At 36.4% G+C, this 13,478-nt stretch overlaps 1 protein-coding gene across 2 annotated transcripts in view; it reads right to left on the minus strand.

The window, feature by feature from the left end:
• The window catches only part of nos1apa (nitric oxide synthase 1 (neuronal) adaptor protein a), a 112,364-nt gene that overhangs the window by 77,288 nt on the left and 21,598 nt on the right, over nucleotides 1–13,478 (minus strand). The window lies entirely within an intron of this gene.

The following is a 13,478-nucleotide window of genomic DNA, read 5'->3' on the forward strand; positions in this document are numbered from 1 at the left end:
TTTGCTTCGTATGCATCTTCCGGCTTTCAGATATGCATATGAAAGAAAAAGTGGATTCTATGATTCATTTTTGGGCTGTTTTGACAAACCACAATTTGGACCTAGCCCCTTTCTGCAGTCATGCCTTCCTGTTTGTCTCATTTTAATTGCGTTTCTTTCAGCCACCTGGACCCCATTTTATGTCTCTCAGAAAGTGCTGAGTGGAATTTCATCAAGTATTGACACACTGGGGTCAAAAAAAAAAAAAAAGATACAGACACTGCTGTCTGTGAGAAATGTATTCGAAAGATTTAACCACAATATAAACCCATTTCACCATCATTACCTAATACAAGTTCTGCAATTCAACATTCTGTACATACTATTTGTGTGTACTAAATAGTAATGAAAGGTGTACATAGACACAGCATCGTGGGATTTGCTTAAGATGCACATTACGGCAAAATTTTACACCAGTGTTAAAATCTGAGCGAAGTTGAGACCTGCTTACTCCAAGTCTAACAATGAGGAGCATTGAGCTTATCTTGAATTCCTCTCTGCTGAATCTGCAAGGTCACAGCAAAGTTCAAACAACCAGACCAGAAAACTAACTGTGCTTTCAGCTTGGTTTCAGAGCCAAACCTAAATATTTTACAAGGCAAACTGAGAAAACACTCTATAGCACACGTAAGGGATAAAACATTATTCCTGCACTGAATTACCGATAAACCTTTAGCAAAGATGAGTTGAATGTGATGAGACCAAAAGACTATGTACTATAAACAAATCCTGAAACAATAGAAATATGCAAAAACAAGCATAGCCCTACCAGTTTAGTCCGATTTATCGATTTATGACCATGACTTACGAACCGGTTATTTTAATAAATTGTTCAAACTCACAAATTATCGGTTTGATGAATCCATCACTGAACAAACTCATTGAATTGGTCAGATGTTTGTTCTGACTCGCTTGTTGAACTGCAAGTTATCATTACTTATCAAAATTAAGCAATCTGTTCACATGCCATGTAGTTGCAGATACAGCAATTGTGATTACTTTTTAAACATCCACAAAGGAATCATCCACCAACCTCTTTTCATAAAAAAAATAAATAAAAAAGATTCACTTACAAATTGGACATCATTACAGCTTGTAAGCAATTCTACAAGTTTGTTCTAAAAACATTTTAGAGTAAAACTAGAAGATTTATAATGACTTTCAGGCCTGAAAAAAAAAAAATTCCCTGTTATTTACAACTCTTCCAATGACTGTGGGAACATTGATATAATGTACATACACTATCGTTCAAAGGTGCTTATGAAATTAAGTTAATTCTTATATTACGATTAATCGCGATTAATCACGTTTTACTAAAGTTTTTTTTTTATATAATATGTGCATGTCTACATATACATTTAATATATATATATATATATATATATATATATATATAGGCTATACAGTATATATATATAGTGTGTGTGTGTGTGTGCATATATATACACACACACATAGTATACACACACATATGTGTGTGTATACATATGTTTATGTGTGTTTGTATACAGCACGCACACGCACACACGCACATACTAGTGTACATCTGAAACACTGGTCTGGATCTGGGAATGAATAGATCTCCTTTAATGAATACTCACTGAACTGCAGGTTACGTCTAGCTCATGGAATCCGCTGCAAAAACAACATCCTGTAATCACTTTATTCTTCCCGACATCATATTATTCTTTAGACAAAAAATAAATAAATAAAAAAAGCCCCAAGAAGCTGATGTTCATTATGTTATAGCTTTAGCTCTGGAATGCATAAAATCGTCCAGCTTGCGACTACTATGAACACTCTTTACAAATAATATGGCAGGCACCATATCAATCCCATTGAATCCCTAAAGTCATGCTTATTCTGCTACAAAAATTAGAGGATAACAATTGCTATTATCTATTATAAACTTCATAGACGGCAAGGACGCTACTGCTCAGCTATAGTAATGCACAAGTAACAGAGCATAAGCCATTCATTTGATCTACAGCACACCTTTAAAATGCCAAGCTCGTTTTGCTCATTGCAACAGCCTTCACAATATCGGTCACCTTTGAGAAATGGCATCTTTCAACAGAGTGACATTCACGCGCTGTTGAGGCTAGATTAGGATTTTAGTAATCCTCCTGGGAGCAGGAGATTCAGTGGGTTAAATAGTTCTATGCCAGCAATCTACAAATCAAATCCTGCAGGGTTACTCGTGACAGCTACATGCACACCAAACAGGCTGGGGCAATGCCTTCCTACTTCCAACATTCATTCTATCTTAACATGTAAGATTATTATTGAACCACCCAGAGTTGACATCCTCCATCATAGGCGACACTTTATTTTGTATTGTCCCAAGACAACATTACTTACACAGCAGACTTGATAGTCTGATCATGGAGGTGGGTAAGAATGAAAATAAGCTTGCATTAACTAATCAATACAATTTGACCATGAAAAATTCAATAATGAATTACATAATCTATTAGTTGGGTTTGCACTGACTGCACATGCAACCCATCTGAAGAAAGTTATTCGGACAACACGGAAATATGCAAGCTTTCATAAATCCATACGTACAACAATTGTTGCACAAATCAATAAGCAATTTCCCTAGCAATTTTGTTTAGTTTTTTGTTTAGAAAACTTACACAGAAATGTATTCAGCTTATATGTTACATGAAAGAGCAAAATTCTACAGCAGCAGGACAAAATAAATAATATTTTACAGTACGATCAGTTTGATCCCATTCACGAAAAGTCGATTCTTTTAATGAATCGTTCAAAACGACTCAAATTCAGGTGTTTGTGGTCTGATGAATCCTATACTGAAACTGTCAGAACAGTTTCTGAATTCACATTTGAGTTTAAATGTACTAAAAGTTCAAGGAAACTTGCTGCCTTTTTTTGTAAAAAAAATAAATAAGCTAAAAAATATATATAAAGGAATAAATAACACAAGGACTGTGTATAAGGTAAATCATTTGTGAATTATCAAATGAAAATACAACTATACTTGTTAGTTGCAGCCATGTTGAATGTCAAGGAGAAGAATTTGTGTTTAGAGCTTTGATATCTAACATATAATCATTTCAACAGATTTTCAAAGATGTTACATATGCCTAAACCGAGCTATTGTGTGAGGTAAAGGCTAAATCAGACAGTGGGCTACATTATAACATTTCCACCAAGTGCATTCTGACAGTTCTTGGAAGAAAAGGATAGAAATCAATGCGATCTGTACTTTCCAGGGTAAAAGAAGTCACGACATTCTGTCTTCATGGCTCTTTTACCACACCTCTTTTGATAGAGTTTTGCATTCTAGACAGCGAATGAGTCACAGAGCTGTCCGTATCTACAGTCCTCGAGCAGCACAATGGGACAGACAATGTGTCAACATTAATCATCAGACATGGAGGATCTTGGTGACAATTTCTGCTGCTTATCAAAAAGTAGAGGTGCAAGCGGAGAAAAAGGTCTCCGATCAGACAGTTCTTGCAGGGGAGAAGCACATCTGTCTTGCAAGTTTACGCAGACAACAGAAAAAAAAGGAAAATCTGAAATCTATATCCAGACGACACATGACACCAACATTTCACTCTGGCACAGCTGAGGAAAAACTTTGACTTTGTCAACAAGTCTTTTTTCCATGATACCAAAAGACACAGACACGCTGTGAAACAACATTTAGATTCGTTCAGTGTCCATGGCTCGACAAGATACTATCAAGAATGGCGTTCCCATAGCAACCTATAAAGATGTCCTCAAGGCGCCCAAGGACAACCAAATTGTTGAAAATAAATTGATGAACTGATAAGTTCTGATAAAATGACTGGCAAATCGTTTTGAAATATTATTCCAGAATAACCGACCTTTAGTCTAGCATTAACTTCCAGTGAGATACAGGAAACAAAATCAGTTTATTTCATCTGTATGGAGTAAACCAAGTGTCATTGCTTAAGACCTTATTTCATAATACTCTGAAATGAAAAGACAATAATGTCTACGCAAAATGAAAAGCAGAAAGTGATACACTGAATCTCTTTTGAATAATTCTATTACATTTCCGTACCACAAAAAAAAAAAGTATCTGCACAATTTTAAGGATGGGTTGTGGTTGCTTGGGTATTGTGAATGATTGCTAGGGTGGCTGTTTACTAGCTCAACTAAAAAGAGCCCACCAGGCCCTGTTTACACCTGGTTTTAAGATGCGTTTTGGTCAATCGGATCACAAGTAGATGAGGGAGATATTTCCGTTTACACCTGGTGTTTCTTACACCAGTCTCTTTTGTCCACTTTCAACCAATTCGGTGCCGATTTCTTCGAGAAGAGGGTCTATGGGTGGGAAAACGTACAGGTATGGGCTTTTTTTTTTTTTTTTTTTATATAGATATTTTGATCTAATGGACGAAATAAGCTCACCAAACTTGTGTCTTCAACCGACACTTTAAAATCCCATCTGGCTAGTGCAGGTCCCATAATGTTACGCTTTAGGTCAGCAGGCAGAGAGTATAGGTGGTCTTTTGTGTTTGTTCGAACAAATTCGACCACATGAGCGTTTACACTATAAAAGCAAACCGGTAGAATGCGTTTTCAACTACCTCTGGAAGTGGTCGAAAGTGGACAAGCTCAAAAGGTTTTAGAGCCGGTTTATTTAGCATCGTCTACTTGTGATCTGATTGACCAAAACACACCTTAATACCAGGGGTAAACAGGGCCTATGACACTCAGGTCCCAATATTAAAATAAATAAACGTAACACTCACACACACATTACATTTGTAAAAAAACAAAACAAATATATATATATATATATATATATATTTTACAAATGTATGTGTGTGAGTGTTACGTTTATTTATTTAAACCATGATCTATTCTACAGTCTTCTAAAAAAAAGAAAGAAAAGAAAATTAGGATGGCAGCTTTTCCCTATGGGGGGCAAAATGACACAATGACTCTGACCATTATAATTAGGCTGGCTGTGAAGAACCTCTCAGTATAAAAAGCCCACTGGGGAATACAGCCTCTTCACATTCATACTTCTCTTTTTCTCTCTCTCTCTCTCTCACCACTGTCAGAGACCCCTGAAGATGATGCTGAGGCACAACAGAACCTGTGACAGCTGTAACTTACAGGTAATGGCTTGTTTCATTACAGAAGCAATGGCAGGATGACTTACAAACATAAGACCATTTCTCAAACCGTTGCCGAGTGGAAAATACCTCTCTCATTTCATCTTGCACATTTCATCACTCTAAGCAAATAATTTTTAAGAAGTAATCCCAAACAACTACGATGAAACGGTGCCTGAGAGCTAAGCGCCAAACGTAATCAAAGAAATCAGTTTGGACTTGTTACTGCACTAATAATGTAAAAATCCAGAGGGTTATTAAGTATTAAAATGATCTTCATGGACACATTCTGGAATAAACACAAAGCTAGACTTCAATTTAAAGCTGAAAGTGAGAAATTTCTCTCAACACGCATTACCAAATTAAATTGTGCAAGTAATATTCAAACGGCTTTCTCCAACACCATCCCTCATCTCTTGGTCAAGCAAACAGATCGTTCTGCCTCAAACTCGCACCATTGGTCAAGCCAATGTCGCTGTGTTGAAACGCTGTGTTGCTCCACATTTATAATGTTTTGAATGCACCACAGAGCCGAAATTGACAACCTAATATTTGGTTGAAACAGGGAGAGAGAAAAAAAGAAGAAGAAGAAAATAATGAAATTAATTTCGGCCAAAACAAATTTTGGATGGCCGGAATAATGTGTTTAATTAGCGCTTTTCTGATGACTCGTTTTGACCATGTCAGTGTCTATTTAGTGCACACAACATGTAAGCAGTGTGAACACTTCACTGTGACAAAAAAAGGGTGCTAAAGTATCAATACATAAAAGTTGTTGTTGTCGAAGAACTTTACTAAGATTTTTTATTTATCTCCTAAGAACATGCCATCATGAACATAAGTTCAATTACTTAAAACAAATCTTTGGGAGCATCAGCAATTATAACATTGCATTATAATATTTGTAAAATATTTTCTAGTTCACTTTAACACTGATAACATTTGATCTCACTGATCATTTAATGTCAGCATTCTTCAAAACATGGCTTTCCGTACCCTCTGAATGATGCATTCGTTACCATTTCTTTAAATATAGCAGTGAGTCAACTGCGGTAAACAGAAAAATAAAGAACAGACAGTGAGCGCGTATTTGCATGGATGGGATGTAATTATTGAGAGTAAACAAGTCTCATAATGAGCATGGGTTGAAAGCAAACACTAAATGCCATGCACACAAATATGTTGGCATCATAAGGGTTCTGTCTTTAGCTAAACAAGCCAAAAATGCATAGAAACATCATGTGCAAATAAACTAAAAAGGACCTTGTTCGGAGGGACTTTGTGCAATATTTTGTGCTGGAAAAATAAATCAAAGGGTGGTGTGCTGTAAATGAGGAGTGAATTATACAGCTTGACCCTTCAGTCTTTTAATTATAGACAACTGACATCGCTGAAAACAAAAGGCTGGCAAACCTCTCAAGAAACCTGGGGAAAAAGTTGAATAGATGTGGCTTAAAAACAGCAAGAGGAAGAACCACAGCCCTCACACCCCTTCCTTTCAAAGGAAAATCTGAGAAACAGTCTCTGACAGGTACGAAGAGATGATATTTAACCGCAGTGGTGTGAATCACTACTTCTCTGAGAAAAACAAGATGAATCTCCCAAGACCACAGGAAACTGAAATGACTGTATAATGAGGTATGACTGAGTCAAGTTCCCCACTAATTCTTCTTATGAAAAAATATTAATGACACAAGAGTGAGGGTCTTGAAACAAATAGCAAGGCCAATAAATGTGGAACGGTGGAAAGCAAAACTGTGCACATTATACTCTGTACCATAAGAGTTATTGGCCCTTTTATTTATTTATCAGCCAATAATGTAATCGAATTTTAAAGGAATAGTTCACCCTAAAATGAAAATTCAGCCATAATTTACTCTCTCATGCATTGTTCATCTTTGCAAAATGAAACCTGTCACTTCTCTCCTTCCACTAAATGTCCATTTCACCATTACTTTGACACTTATATGAACATTAATCAACACACATATATGCAGCACATCAAATATGGTAAACAAGAGCTCAAACATACTTGCTTGACCTTTTCATAATGGTTTATCAGTTATTGGTAATAACATGAAAATAATTTCCAGCTTTTTATAGGACTGGGTATTGACACAAATTGCACAGTTTGATTCGATTAAGCTTTCGATTCGATTCTGATTTGGATTCGATTAGTTTTGATATCGATTAATAGGGGTAATGTATCAGGTACAGTACATGGCAAATTTTCTCAAGGAAAAACAATATCTCTCAACTAATGCTGTAAACTATACAGAGAACCCCAGTTGGTACATTAATATTAAAAGCTAAAATTAACTGATTTGTATAGGCTATTATTCATTCAAATTACAGATAAGGACGTTTTTATAATAATAACTTTTTGTGCTGTAACAAGTAAAGCGGAAGTGATGATCCGTTCCTACGCTCCACAACCCTGCCGTTTGCTTGAACTGAGGCACTACAGTGATCAGTCACGCCACATTAAAGAGCGTCAAAGCGGTATTTATTGTTTGAAAACTGGAAGAATTTGAAAGCTAAGACTATGTTTCACATCAAAAGTGACAAAGCACAAAGCTTATTGGATGAGAGGCAGTGATGCAAGCTACAAAGTTTTGTTCATTCATCAACTGAAAACAGCAGACTAAAAGATCAATTCTTGGCATTTAAGAATCGATATCGATTGATCAAAATGAAAATAGATTAAAATCGAGAAATCAATATTTTTAACCTTACTACAGAATTTAAATATCAGTGCATCCCAAAACAAGTCCATCAAATAGAACCTTAATTTCAGAAAGCAATGCAGAAAAACAAAGAACCAAATAAATAAATTCAGTTCAAAATATTACCAACAACACCACAACAACAACTATAGGACAACAGAATCCAAACAGGCATGACATGACAATATTCCAATGATAAGCAGAACAGCACATTTCTGTTCACTTCACAATGAAAGACTGCACATCTTCTCTTTGCATCTCATACTCTCACAACGGTCCTAATCATTTTTCTGATTTTACATAAGACTCATCTGGATGAAATCCCTCTTATAAATAAAGCCGGACCCTTTATTTTTTAAGATCAGGATAACAGCCCTTCATTGCATAGCCAATTAAAAGCTGCTTGGGAACCAGAGGGATTTCTCCCCGTGTGGGAGTCGTAATGCACACCATATTTTTTTGACCAGGGTTGCGCAGAACAAACACAATCTTGCTCTATGCCTAATCTCTTAAATGCTTTCTCCCTTAAAAGTTATGAAATCTTACCATTTTCCTCTGACCTTACTCTCACATCTGCTATCTATAAACCGAATGGCCATCATCTTTCCTTCTGATGGCCCTCTCAGCTGAATGAGTTTCTCATTTTGAGCTGCTATGAATATATAGTGTCTTCAATTTCCACTGTAAGAGAGATGAAGTGTTATTTGGGAGACAGAACCGATAAGGTTCTATTGTTATGCATTTAAAACTTGCTATGTAATAAGGCATCACTTCTGTAAAGTGCCCACTTTCAGCTTTATACACCCCATAATGTAGCGACACATTTCTTGCCTTTCTGTTTATATGCCACAATAATGTTATATCATATTTTAAAATTAGTTTATTAATTTGAAATATTGGTATTGCGCCAATGGCTGTGTGGTCGCTGAGTGGTAAAAGGCAGGATAAATAAATCTGTTGTGTCTCCACAGCCATTATTAGTTTGGAGTCTGGATGGCTATTGGCAAACTGCTTGCTGCAATTCATAAAGTTAGCAAGGGCCCTTCAACACTACATTTCTGCTGTGAAATCAAATCCAACACTTAAAACCACGAAACCCACAGGGATCTACTGTGGGAATGAAAATGATGACCACAGCATTCCCCGTCCCTCTGAGAAACTGCCGTTTTTATGATTGAAGCTGACCGGCCTTATTCGCAAGCTTATCTCTCTTAAAGAGAGATATAGCAAAAGGGTCTCAGAGGAAACACGATGAAGGCAGGACAAAATCCTTGATGAAATATTTCTCTCATGTTAAGGCTTTGGCTTCTAAAATCCAAATGACACCTGGATCAAACAGAAAATGAAAACAATCAATATGCTGTTACACAAAGAAATGCTACAGTTTGTGTTTATCGGTCTTTGTTAGTAGAGTTAACAACTATGTAAATCTCTATGTGATTATGTAAATTGCTGCTGAAAATAATGTTATTATTCATCATTTCAAAATCAATAAATGGAACGAAGCCAAATATCTAAAAGAAGAAGAAAAAAAGGCATAGTCGAATCAAATAACTTTCCCCTATATATTCTTCAGACACCGATGTATTAAAAAGTTTTTTGGTCAGAACTCTTATCTAAAGACACTTTGATTTCCCCCCCCTCCACAGCACTCCTGGCTATGTGAGCTGACATCAAATGGTGTCATTTAGAATGGATGGAGAATGATTTCTGATGAAGTGCCTTGTTAAATAATTTAAGAGTCTGCAACAGACATCTGTAAAGAGGTTTAATTTCTATATGAAATATAAATAGATGAAGAGTATCTAACATTCAGGTGCCATCATCATGTGGCTTGGCAACGCACAGAAATTTAAATGACTTTAAGGTGATGAATTGAATATTAAATTTTGCTATTTTTACAATGGAAATAGATAGCAGTGGTGCAAATGGGAGAAATGCTGTGAATGCTAAATACTATTCTTACGAATTACAGCCCAAAATAATTATAAAACACTGAAAAAAAAAAAAAAAAAAAAAGGTGCAATGTAGTGGTGACCAGGTGGTGCTTAATTTTCTTTACTTGGGAAAAAAAAAATATAATTAGGGGGGGGAAGCTAATGAATATTTATCCCCAAAACAATCTTGGTGCACGCAATCTTCACATTTCAATCTAAGATCTTGGTTAATAGCAGGCCAATAATAGCAGACTGAAAACCTCATCAGAAACACAGTCAAAATAATTAGTTTGTAATTGAGAAGGAGCCTAACCTCCAATCGCTCCACTCGGATACAGATGTAAGAGAAATATAAGGATGTAACAAATGAGCCTCATTCACAAATGACTTCAGCAACAGGAAAATTGGAAAATAACCATATAACATTTTCTAACAGAAACCCACTACAACTGCATATAATTAGAAACAAAAGAGACGATTTAAAGGGATAGTTTTTTCCCGCCATCATTTACTCATCGTAATGTCAGTCCAAACCAATAAGACTTTTGTTCATTTTTGGCACACACAAATTATATTTTTAATGGTACTTCACTCATTTTTCTTTCAGATGGTGTCTCTTCGGAAGACTTTTTTGTATTTTTTGATGCATAAAAGTTGTGTCTATGTGGATATTCAATGGATGAAGGAAAATGTTAAGTGAATAATAAAAAATATCCACAGAACGTAAGTCTTATGTGTTTGGAATAACACAAGGGGTGCATAAATGACAATTTCCATTTTTGTGTGAACTATCCCCTTAGATGTTTATACCAGAAACATCACAAGCTAGTAAGTGATGCAATGGAAAGAGGATGTTATATCATATACAAAACAATATTTTAATAAATGTATTCAAATGATTTGTACGTAAAATAATTTTATTTCAGACAAGAAAAAAGAAGAAGAAAGTAAGACTTGTAGGGTCACTCAGCAGTAGTTCTACAAATATATATATAAATATATATATAAATATATACACTACCGTTCAAAAGTTTGGGGTCGGTACGATTTTAAATACTTTTAAAAGAATTTTCTTCTGCTAACCATGGCTGCGCTTATTTGATTAAAAATACAACAAAAATCAGTTATAGTATTAAATATTATTCCAGTGTAAATCAGCTATTTTCTGTGTGAATATATAGTAAAGTGTAATTTATTCCTGTGATCAAAGCTGAATTTTCAGCATCACCAGTGTCAGTGTCTTCAGTGTCAAATGATCCTTCACAAATCAGTATAATATGAGGATTTGATGCTCAAGAAACATTTATTATTATTATCAATGTTGAAACAGTTGTTGGTCTGTCAGTTGTACAGTTTTTTTTTTTTTTTGGATTCTTTGATGAATAGGAAGTTCAAAAGACTTTTGTAACATTATAAATGTCTTTACTGTCACTTTCGATCAAATTAATTATTCCTTGATAAATAAAAGTATTGATTTCTTTCCTCCAAAAAATAAAAATAAAATTCTCACTGACCCCAAACTTTTGAACGGTAGTGTATATATATATATATATATATATATATATATATACACACACACACTTACCTAAAGGATTATTAGGAACACCTGTTCAATTTCTCATTAATGCAATTATCTAATCAACCAATCACATGGCAGTTGCTTCAATGCATTTAGGGGTGTGGTCCTGGTCAAGACAATCTCCTGAACTCCAAACTGAATGTCAGAATGGGAAAGAAAGGTGATTTAAGCAATTTTGAGCGTGGCATGGTTGTTAGTGCCAGACGGGCCGGTCTGAGTATTTCACAATCTGCTCAGTTACTGGGATTTTCACGCACAACCATTTCTAGGGTTTACAAAGAATGGTGTGAAAAGGGAAAAACATCCAGTATGCGGCAGTCCTGTGGGCGAAAATGCCTTGTTGATGCTAGAGGTCAGATGAGAATGGGCCGACTGATTCAAGCTGATAGAAGAGCAACTTTGACTGAAATAACCACTCGTTACAACCGAGGTATGCAGCAAAGCATTTGTGAAGCCACAACACGCACAACCTTGAGGCGGATGGGCTACAACAGCAGAAGACCCCACCGGGTACCACTCATCTCCACTACAAATAGGAAAAAGAGGCTACAATTTGCAAGAGCTCACCAAAATTGGACAGTTGAAGACTGGAAAAATGTTGCCTGGTCTGATGAGTCTCGATTTCTGTTGAGACATTCAGATGGTAGAGTCAGAATTTGGCGTAAACAGAATGAGAACATGGATCCATCATGCCTTGTTACCACTGTGCAGGCTGCTGGTGGTGGTGTAATGGTGTGGGGGATGTTTTCTTGGCACACTTTAGGCCCCTTAGTGCCAATTGGGCATCGTTTATATGCCTACCTGAGCATTGTTTCTGACCACGTCCATCCCTTTATGGCCACCATGTACCCATCCTCTGATGGCTACTTCCAGCAGGATAATGCACCATGTCACAAAGCTTGAATCATTTCAAATTGGTTTCTTGAACATGACAATGAGTTCACTGTACTAAAATGGCCCCCACAGTCATCAGATCCCAACCCAATAGAGCATCTTTGGGATGTGGTGGAACAGGAGCTTCGTGCCCTGGATGTGCATGCCATAACTCTCCATCAACTGCAAGATGCTATCCTATCAATATGGGCCAACATTGCTAAAGAATGCTTTCAGCACCTTGTTGAATCAATGCCACGTAGAATTAAGGCAGTTCTGAAGGCGAAAGGGGGTCAAACACAGTATTAGTATGGTGTTAGTATGGTGATTTATATTATATTATATTATATTATATTATATATACAGACTCCACTTATACCAGACAATAAATAAAATGGTTTCAAAATTTTTGCCTAAATTGAATACATTTACATTTGAAACTGACTAATCCCTATAACATTAAACTATTGGCTCCATATGCGTAATTTGCGGGTGGGACAGGTCCCCACCACTTTTTCACAGGGTCGATATTATCCCCACCACTTTTTTGAAACCTCTTGCTTCACAGATGTACCTAAAGCAAATGAAACGGTAGTTGATGGTTGTTTGTGTTAAATAAGGCGATCTGGCGCTGGAATGTGTTATTTTGAAATCATGTGTTTGTTGCCAATGTTATCAGTAGCCAAACGTTCTCTTGTGGGAATTGTTATTGTATATCTGATATAACATTGTATTAGCAACTCCTCCCACACATACTTTTTCAAACAAAGTTACGCCTCTGATTGGCTCACATCATTTCACTTAACTGGACCTTGTTGTATTGACTATAGAACAACAAACTTTTATTGGCAAAACCACCAGATGCCATCAACTCCTTTGAGTTGACATTCCCCTGTGGCGTTATACCGTCATCCAGTCCTCCTCGTCTTCCTCTCCCTAAACGGAGCCCTGACACTGCACAACAGACGAAGCATGAAGATATGCAAGCCTTTGAATGGAAGGCATGTAATTGGAGTGCATTTCAATGCCCCCGATGCTGTGAGTGAGTAAATGTATCAAAGAAGTCAGCAGGCAGGATTTACCCTGCTGCAAACGGATGAAGAAGCCCTCTTGACACTGAGCCTGTGTTAAGAGCCAAGGCTATCTGAATGTTAAATATATGCACATTTTCTGTAAGGCTCAGTGCTCAGCTCAATTTCCT

The sequence above is a fragment of the Rhinichthys klamathensis genome, unplaced genomic scaffold, assembly GCF_029890125.1.
Source record: "Rhinichthys klamathensis goyatoka isolate OS25496 unplaced genomic scaffold, OSU_Roscu_1.1 h1tg000007l_1, whole genome shotgun sequence".
NCBI lineage: Eukaryota > Metazoa > Chordata > Actinopteri > Cypriniformes > Leuciscidae > Rhinichthys > Rhinichthys klamathensis.